Here is a 10,887-nt window from a genome sequence, read left to right on the forward strand (position 1 = left end):
TCCTTGGCGCTATGAGGCACTGAGCCACCTTGCCGCCCCGTATGGGAATTTGAAGCTCAAGATGAAGATGAAGAAGTCCAGGATATAGCACCAAGAGAACTTTCCACCTCTTTTGTGTTCTATCCTGAGGGAAGTTGAGAAGCAGTTGCAGCTCTGAGAAGACAGAGACTACAATGCAGAATGCAACAGGATAACCATTTGTGGCATAAAATCGTATCTGGCATCTTATGAACAGTTTCTTCATGAAAGAAGAAAGATGGCTAGACAGCAAAAACTAGATGGCTTTTTAAAGCCAACCCCTCAGAAACAGTCTGAGGACAATAAGTCATCAAGCCATCCACTTCTGGACTAAATATTTCCTTTGGTTGTAACCCTGTACCCAGAACTGCACCTGAAAGTAATGATGATGCTAATGATGACCCTCAGCCCATGTCTTATTGCAATACTGTAGCTCAGAAACTCTTTAAAGTGTTAAATTTATTGTATTATTTTATTAAAATATTGACTTTAACGTTTACTTAAACTGTGCTATCGTTTGTGTTAAACTAACTACTATTTTTCTTGCAATTTTTACTGATATTTTTGGTTGTTTGCCCATTACTCTATTTTTCCCATAGGCGCCATTATTTATATTGCATGATTTTCCGTAACACAAGATCACATGGATGTGTAACTATCGCGTTATAGAAGAACAGACTGTACTTCAAATATTTATACACATTTTCCTCAAAATAATTGTCCCCATGTCTTTTTGTACATCCACATTCTTTAGGAATTTTTAATCATGTGTAATATCATGTTTTTGTTTTTATTCCTAAATTGATTATTTTCACATTTTTCCACATTTGAATTACACCAGCCCGTGTGTTCATTTCACTAACCTGTCCTTTCTTTCCTGAAGTCTTTTGCAGCCTATGTTGTTTGCCAAATGTCCAACTGATGAATCATCAGTAAGTTTCAAGACTGCACTCCTTAGTCCCAGAACCAAGTGATCTATATTTACTGAGATTAAAAGTGCACTCAGCACTGATCCCTGATCGTGCCGCAAGCTTTTCATGAGACTTCAAATACCTTCTGAACGTCTACAGGCACATCTATTCTTGCTTATATAACTGTTAAGTTTTTCAGAAAAAGCTATAGCATTTTCAAGTGTACCTTCAATGAACTGTACTCACTGCCCTCAATTAATCAATGCATTTCTACATGTTTATTAACTTTTACATTGATTTGGATCTATGAATTCGCCCAGAGCTGACATTAAACTAACTAGTCTATAATTATCTGATTATCTTTCGTAAATGGAATTGTAATGCTGGCTATATCCCAATTCAAAGCACAGTTTGAATATTTGAGGATTAAACAATTGTCAAATTTCTGCTATCTCTTCTGTATTTCGGCTTTTGTGCCTTGAGTAAGCAGCTACTATTTCTATTCAGAACCAATTTCTTTTTGGTAGTTGTATGTTATTATTTAGAACACATTTTTCATTTCCACAATATTTGTGAAATATGGAAAGTACACATTTCTATCTCTATCATAATTTATTTCTCCATAGTTAGATTTCCCCTTTTCAAATTTGAATGGAACTGCATTTTCCCATTGTCAGGAAAATAAATACAGCTAAGTATTATAGGGTTTTTTTTAGGTTTGTAGTTGAAACTAAAGTGTCTGACACAAAATAACTCTTGTGTGGTGTAGAATGAACATGAAATAGTTAAAAGTATGAATTGTATTTGTGAAAAATAACAGCTTCAATTTTTCCTTATCGAATGAATTCTAATAGTATAACCAATAGAAGTCTTTAAAATTACAAATATTTTCAAAGATTGGATACTAATGAGAAAACTACATTCATTAATCAATTTTGAAAGTATGACAAGAGAAACATACAGAGTATGTTTCGCTATTTCACTGTTATGGAAACATTTAAAACAGACTATTGTTTCATTCTTTGTCAGCCCCATTATCATGGATTTGTATCGGACACTGGCCACCGTGTTCAATATTTGTCATCTTATTACTTTCTCTGAAAATGATGATCAAAGAATATTACAGTTTATATTATTGTGTTCACAATATTGCAAATGAACAAAAGTATGACCAGTTGTTCTCCCTTAGTTGTGATCTTGTGCATCTTGATTATTTCTACCCATTTTCAATGTAACATAATGACCTCCCTTGTTCTGATCTTAAAAATGTGGAAACAAGCAGGATTTAAGATCATCTTTCATCATTTTCCACACCTGCAATATCATTTTACTATCCAGCACATTTTCCCCTCACACTGTGCCCTCCAAAGAGATCTTTCTACTGAGAATATCCTTCTCATTCTTATCTCACCCTGACTTCTGGCTGCCCTTCCCCTGGAAATATCTCATGCAACCACAGCATATGTAACACCTGTTCAGCTCCCTATACCAAACTTATTTTGATACACATCACTAGGTCAGTTCAAACTGGCTTTTAAGCTGTATGCTCAGAACCAAGCCAACTTTGAGCAAATATACATAGCATAATTTGTTCTATGAATGTGTGACAGGTCATTATTTTCATGCCAACAGTTATTAAAATCTAAAAAGCTCATGCAAATCAGTGAAAGAATATTTAAGTGGCAGAGTGTTTTCATTCAATTAAGTTCTCATAACATAACCAAGCCAGTTGAAAACTTCACAGGAAAAAATAAATACGTTCATAGAGGGGAATGTTTGTATAAAATAAAACTGTTCAGTTCATAATTGAAAGTTGTCCTAAAACAAGCTGCTTAATATTAGACTATAATCCTTACTATGTCTACTCAAAGAGTAGCATGAGAGCCTTTATAATGTGTCAGTGTTGCATTATTTGCTTGTCCATAGTGTATAGAATCTAACCAGAAGATCTCATGTAAGGCTATACTTTTGAAGAGTCCAATACCTAAAGGTAATTCATAGCTGGGTTCATAATTATTTGTGCGTTACCATTAGATTCACATGGCAAGTATAGAAACTCAAAAGTTATAATGAGTTTCCTTTACCAATAAAAATATCTAAAATATAAGAATGGGAAAAATCTAGGGTTCCTTTACATAAGGCCAGAATATTTAATATGCAGATTTAGCTTAATATTTATTGTTTAATGTTTCACCTGCGAGATATTGATGTACCTGTGTTTTAACATATCTTCTACAATTCCTGCTGTGTTATTCTTCCTTTGAAATCAAAACTTTATCAGACTAACTCAGTATGACCTTTTTGTCTACATCACAAGTTCAGATCTTAGATGATGTCTTTCTCTCCGTTTCCTGACCATTTTCTCCATCCATTTCATTACAAATATTTTGAAAGATTGGATACTAATGAGAAAACTACATGCATTAATCAATTTTGAAAGTATGAAAAGGGAAACATACAGAGTATGTTTAGCTCTTTCACTCTTGTGGAAGCGTTTAAACAAACTGTTGTCTCATTCTTTTAAATAATAGTATGTATTTAACTTCCCATGTCTTTTCATAGTCTTACCTCATTTTATAAGGGTACTAAAGATAAACAAATGGGATTGGAGTCCCTAATCATCCAAATTATCAACAGAAGAAGAGCAAGAGACTGAGAGTAAATGAAAAAACTGGACACCATTCAAGACTAGGTAGAGGTAAAGTCTACAATTATTCCAAGAGAGTCATCATCTGGTCCTTCAATATAGAGAGATGACTAGTTGAGAGTTTAATCTGAAGATCACCACACCTCCGGCAAGGGATGTTGTTGAGAAGGTAGGACCTTCACACTGACTTCACCCAATATGGAAATTGAACCCACACTGTTGGTGTCACTTTGCATTGCAAACCAGCCATCCAGCCAACCGACCTTGCTTGGATTAGCTCAGTTGGCTGGATGGCTGAGACTGGCTTAACCAGAGCTTCAACAATGACGTCACCCACTGTTGTTCTGATTCAAAAGTTTGGAAGGCTATGTGGCCTATACTACCTAACATGCCACTTAGACGTCTTATCTTTTTGATTCTCTTTTTTTTCTTGTTGTGTTACCAAGATTAGTTTGACTTTCACTTCTTTCTATCTATTAAAAAGAAAATAGATTTAGGAATGAAACCCATTAACCAAAATGATGGCATATTCTTGACCATTGGCAGTTAACTTCAACAGTTTTTCCATTGATTTTGTAAGTTCTGTAAACCAAATGACCTCCTTTGAGCCATATATGGAATTGTGCCCTATAACCATTGCACAAAGTCTAGATAATACTGTCATTTTTGCCAGTATATGCTGATTGGACAATGTTTTGATGTTGAATTTTGCAAACGTTTGGAAATAACTATTCTGGGAGTGTGCCCTCATTGGCCAAAAAATCATAATTCAAACCAGCATGATTTGTTCGGATCAACAACTTAAGAGATGATTGCACATTTTTTATTTCTTCAGGGATTGTGGGATTGTTGGCTAGCCAGCATTCATTGCTGCCCATCACTAATAGTGCTTCAGAAGGTGATGTTGATTTGCACTTTTGAATTGCTGTAGTTCATTTGATGTAGGGACACCCACAATGCTGTTAAGGAGGGTGTTCTAGGATTTTTGACCCAGGGGCAGTGAAAAAATGGTAATGTATTTCCAAGTTAGGATGTGATTGGCTTAGAGAGGAATTTGCAGGTTTTGATTTGATTTAGTTTAATTAAGTATTAACACATGTACCAATTATCAATTTTGTTTTGCATGTAGTACAAGCAGATCTTACCATACAAAGTGCATAGGGGTAATAGAACAGAGCGAGGAGTACAATGTGACAACTGCAGAGATGGTGCACAAGAATGAGATTAACATTAAATTTAAAATTTGAGATGTCCATTCAGAAGACAAATAACAGGGAGAAAAGGTTGTTCTTGAATCTGTTGATACATATGTTTAAGCTTTTGTGTCTTCAGCCCAATGAAAGAGATTGGAAGAGATTATAACCGGGATGAGGAGGAGGGGTTTAATTATGTTGGCTGTCTTGCCAAGGCAGTGAGAAGTATTAATGGAATCAATGGATGGAAGGTTTGCTTTTATGATTGACTGAGCTGTGTTCACAACACTGTAGTTTCTTACAGTCCTGGCTACAGCAGTTGCCAATCCAAACCGTAATGCATTGAGATAGAATGCTTCCTATGGTGCTTCCGTAAAAGTTGATAGGAGTCTTTATGGATGAATATCCTCAGCCTCCTGAGAAAGGAAAGACATTGTTGTGCTTTCTTGACATCAGTGTGGGTGCACCAGTGCAGATTATTGGTGATCATCACTCCTAGGAACTTGAAATACTCAACTCTGTCCACCTCAGCACCATTGATGTAGACAGGGGCATGCCCTCCACCATTATTCCTGAAGTCAATGATCATCTCTTGCATTTGGCTGACAGCACATCACCAAGCACTCTATCTCTTTCTTATATTCTGTCTTGTCATTGTTTGAGATCTAGCCTATAATGGTGGTGTCATCAACAAACTTGTAGATGGAGTTAGAATGAAATTTGGCCACACAGCCATGAGTGTGTAGGGAGTATAGTAAGGGGCTGAGTACGCAGCCTTGCAGGGCACTGATGTTGAGGTGGAAGAGGTGTTACCTATTCTCACTGCGGTTTATGGGTCAGGAAATTGATCTAGATGCAGAGGGCAAAGCAGAAACCCATGTCTCGAGGTTTAGACATTAGTTTGTTTGGAATTATAGTGTTGAAGGTGGAGCTGTAGTCAATACGTAGGAGACTGACGTAGGCATCCTTGTTATCCAGATGTTCGAGGATAAGTGTAGGGCCAGGAGGATGGCATCTGCTTTGGACCTGTTGCGATGGTAGGCAAATTGTAAGGGATCAAGCCAGACTTGAGAGGCTGAAGTTGATATGAGCCATGAATAACCTCTCAAAGCACTTCATAATTATGGAGGGTAGAGCCACTGGGCAGTAGTCATTGAGGCATACTGCATGATTTTACTTTGGCACTGGAATTGTGTTTGTCTTCTTGAAGCAGATGGGGGCTTCAGATCACAGTAAAGAGTGGTTAAAGATTTCTGCGAATACTCCACCTGCTCGGTATACGCAGGATCTGAGTGCACAGCCGGGGACTCTCATCTGGGCCAGTCACTTTCTGTGGATTTACTCTCTATAAGATCGATCTGATGGGAGATAATGAGGAAAGAGATCACTCTAAGACTGGTACAGTTGAGAAAAGAAGTGAGCCAAACAGTCAGAGCAGGAAGGGACAAAGCAGAGAACAAAGTAGGACTGATAAACTGCATTCGTTTCAATGCAAGGGGCCTAACAGGGAAGGCAGATGAACTCAAGGCATGGACAGGAACATGGGACTGGGATATCATAGCATTTACAGAAACATGGCTCAGGGCTGGTCAGGACTGGAAGCTTAATGTTCCAGGAGACAAATGCTACAGGAAGGACAGAAAGGGAGGCAAGAGAGGAGGGGGAGTGGTGTTTTTGATAAGGCATAGCATTACAGCTGTACTGAGGGAATTTTAACTTTCCAAACATAGACTGGGATTGTCATTGTGTTAAGGGTTTAGATGGAGAGGAATTTGTTAAGCATGTGCAAGAAATTTTTTTGAATCAGTATGTGGATGTACCTACTAGAGAAGGTGCAAAACTTGACCTACTCTTGGGAAATAAGACAGGGCAGGCGACTGAGGTGTCAGTGGAGTGCATTTTGGGGCCAGCGACCATAATTCTATTAGTTTTAAAATAGTGATGGAAAAAGATAGACCAGATCTAAAAGTTGAATTTCAAAATTGGAGAATGTCAATTTTGACGGTATTAGGCAAGAACTTTCAAAAGCTGATTGGGTGCAGATGTTCGCAGGCAAAGGGATGGCTGGAAAATGGGAAACCTTCAGAAATGTGATAACGAGAGTCCAGAGACTGTATATTCTTGTTAAGGTGAGAGGAAAGCTTGATAGGTTTAGAGAATGCCGGATGATGAAATAAATTGAGGGTTTGGTTAAGAAAAAGAAATAAACACATGTCAGTATAGACAGGATAGATCAAGTGAATCCTTAGAGTATGAAGGCAGTAGGAGTATACTTAAGAGGGCAATCAGGAGGGCAAAAAGGGGACATGAGATAGAGTTTGGCAAATAGAGTTAAGGAGAATCCAGAGGGTTTTTACAAATACGTTAAGGACAAAAGTGTAACTAGGGAGAGAATCGGGCCCCTCAAAGATCAGCAAGGTGGCCTTTGAGTGGAGCTGCAGGAGGTGGGGGCGATACTAAATAAGTATTTTGCACCAGTGTTTACTCTAGAAAAGGACATGGAAGATATAGAATATAGGGAAATAGATGATGACATCTTGAAAAATGTGCACACTACAGAGAAGGAAGTACTGGATGTCTTGAAATGCATAAAAGTGGATAAATCCCCAAGACCTGATCAGGTGTACCCTAGCACTCTGTGGGAAGCTAGGGAAGTGATTGCTGGGCCTCTTGCTGAGACATTTGTATCATCGATAGTCATAGGTGAGGTGCCAGAAGACTGGAGTTTGGCGAACACGGCCACTATTTAAGAAAGGTGGTAAGGACAAGCCAGGGAACGTTAGACCAGTGAGCCTGACTTCGGTGGTGGGCAAGTTGTTGGAGGTAGTCCTGAGGGACAGGATGTACATGTATTTGGAAAGGCAAGGACTGATTAGGGATAGTCGACATGTCTGTGCGTGGGAAATCATGTCTCACAAACTTGGTTGAGTTTTTTGAAGAAGTAACAAAGAGGAATGATGAGGGCAGAGCAGTGGACGTGATCTGTATGGACTTCAGTAAGGCGTTCGACAAGGTTCCCCATGGGAGATTGGTTAGCAAGGTTAGATCTCATGGAATACAGGGAGAACTAGCCATTTGGATACAGAACTGGCTCAAAGGTAGAAGACAGAGGGTGGTGGTGGAGGGTTGTTTTCAGATTGGAGGCCTGTAGCCAATGGAGTCCCACAAGGATTGGTGCTGGGTCCTCTACTTTTCATCATTTATATAAAAGATTTGGATGTGAGCATAAGAGCTTTAGTTAGTAAGTTTGCATATGATACCAAAATTAGAGGTATAGTGGACAGCAAAGAAGGTTACCTTGGATTACAATGGGATCTTGATCAGATGAGCCAATGTGCTGAAGAGAGTCAGATGGTGTTTAATTAAGATAAATACAAGATGCTGCATTTTGGGAAAGCAAATCTTCACAGGACTGTTCCACTTAATGGTAAGGTGCTCGGGAGTGTTGCTGAACAAAGAGACCTTGGAGTGCAGGTAGATAGGATAGTGAAGAAGGTGTTTGGTATGCTTTCTTTTATTGGTCAGAGTATTCAGTACAGGAGTTGGGAGGTCATGTTGCGGTTGTGCAGGTCATTGGTTAGGCCACTTTTTGAATATTGCATGCAGTTCTAGTCTCCTTCCTATCGGAAGGATGTTGTGAAACTTGCAAGAGTTCAGAAAAGATTTACCAAGATGTTGCCAGTGTTGGAGGATTTGAGCAATATGGAGACGTTGAATAGGCTGGGGCTATTTTCCCTGGAGCATCAGAGGCTGAGGGGTGATCTTATAGAGGTTTGTAAAATCATGAGGGGCATGGATCTGGTAAAGAGACAAGGTCTTTTCCCTAGGGTGGAGGAGTCATGAACTAGAGGGCATCGGTTTAGGGTGAGAGGGGGAAGATTTCAAAGAGACCTAAGGACCAACTTTTTCACACAGAAGGTGGTAACTGTATAGAATGAGCTGCCAGAGGAAGTGGTGGAGGCTGGTACAATTACAACATGTAAAAGGCATCTGGATGGGTATCTGAATAGGAAGAATTTGGAGGGATATAGGCCGGGTGCTGGCAGATGGGACCAGATTGGGTTGCGCTATCCTGTCGACATGGATGAATTAGACCGAAGGGTCTGTTTCCATGCTGTACTTCTCTATGACTCTATGTCTGTGGCAATGACTGAGAGAACCAGTGTATGCGAGCCTGCCAGGGCAAATGAGACCGTTTCACTGACCTGTTCGAAACGTGTGTAGAATGCATTGAATGCATCAGGCAGGGATGTATCTTTGTCTGCTATTCTGTTCTTTACTTTGTCGTCCAAAATGTAATATAGGTCTTGCCACAACTGGCTAGTGTCCGTATGGTTAGTTTGGGTCTCTAGCTTAGATTGTGGTGTTTCTAGGTATATCTGCTGCTCTTGTCCTTCTAGATCTTTGGATTTGGAAGTTGCTGAGTGAAGAGCCTTGTTAACTTCTATAGTGCATCCTGCAGATGATGCTATTATGTGTCAGTGCTATAAAGGCTGAATATTTGTGGATGCGGTGCCAATCAAGTTGTTTGCTTGTCCTTGATGGTACTAAATGTCTTGAGTGTAGGAATGACATTATCCAGGAAAGGGTTAAGATTTCCATTACATTCCTGACTTGTGCAGTGTACATCGTGGAGAGGTTTTGGGGAGGTGGGCAAGGTGTGTTTAATAAGAATATGAATTAAATATTTACAATGCTTCATAGAGTGCTTTGAGCAACTCAAGAACATAAAAAGTTGTCTTTTTCTGTTAAGGGGCTTTCTTTGAGTTTCTAGTTTTAGTGAAAGATGAGCACCCAAGATGTGGACTGTTTCTTACTATATTAATTTCGGCCATTTAGATTTTGATTTCAGAGTTACAACATCTGCTTTTTAACAATAATTTTAATGTATATTTAGTAAGACCTGAATAAGCTATTAAACCTTCACTGTATTTGGAAAACACAATGAAAATTAATAGATTAGTTTATGGATGTAGGTTGTAACCTCGACCTGAGCTACAAATCTTCTCAAAACTTGTTAAGATTAGTTTATGTACAGAGTTACAGACCAAGAGCTGGAAGATGGGGTTAGGCTCGGTAACACTTTACCTGACTGAAACACAATTAACTAAATGGCCTCCTTTTCCAGGAATCTTTTTGTGTTTTAGTAGTGTACAATAATAGTACTGGAAAAAACAGATGCGGTTGTATAATGTAATAATATTGCTTAAATAAGACACGATTGGCCACTCCATTATTTGTTTTATGTATATTGATTGACAAAAATGAGAAAGTAAAGATAAATGGGCATTGGCAAGCTGTTACTAGTGCAGTGCCACAAAGATCACTGTTGGGACCTTGAGTGTTTACAATCTATATTGATGAATTTATGTGAAAATACAGTGATGATTAACAATATAAAATTGGATTGGAATTCAAGTTGTGAGGAGGATATAAAGAGGCTACATTTATAGACCAGTTAAATGAGTTGGCAACACTGTGGCAGATGAAATATAATGTGAGGAAGAGTGAGGTAATAAGAGTAGAAAAGCAATTTTTTAAATGAAAGATGCAACACTCATAAATCCAGATCCATGTTAGGCGGCATGGTGGCACAGTGGTTAGCACTGCTGCCTCACAGCACCAGGGTCCCAGGTTCAATTCCAGCCTCGGGTGACTGTCTGTGTGGAGTTTACACATTCTCCCCGTGTCTGCGTGGGTTTCCTCTGGGTGCTCCAGTTTCCTCCCACAGCCCACAGAAGTGCAGGTCAGATGAATTGGCCATGCTAAATTGCCCATAGGTTAGGTGCGTTAGTCAGAGGGAAATAGGTCTGGATTGGTTACTCTTCGGAGGGTCGGTGTAGACTGGTTGGGCTGAAGGGCCTTTTTCCACACTGTAGGGAATCTAAATGTTAGCATGAAGGTACAGCAAGCAATTAGGAAATCAAATGGCTGTAGAACTTTGTTGCAAAAGAATTGGAGCATACAGTAAAGAAATATTGCTACAATTTTATGGGATTTTGCTGTGACCAGACCTGAAATATTATGTGTAGTTTTGGTCTGCACATTGAAGAAAGGATCAATGTACGTTGGAGGCAGTACAGCAAGGATTCACTGCATGGGTTTCCTGGGATTAGGG

Source organism: Chiloscyllium plagiosum, chromosome 11 (assembly GCF_004010195.1).
Source record: "Chiloscyllium plagiosum isolate BGI_BamShark_2017 chromosome 11, ASM401019v2, whole genome shotgun sequence".
Taxonomy (NCBI): domain Eukaryota; kingdom Metazoa; phylum Chordata; class Chondrichthyes; order Orectolobiformes; family Hemiscylliidae; genus Chiloscyllium; species Chiloscyllium plagiosum.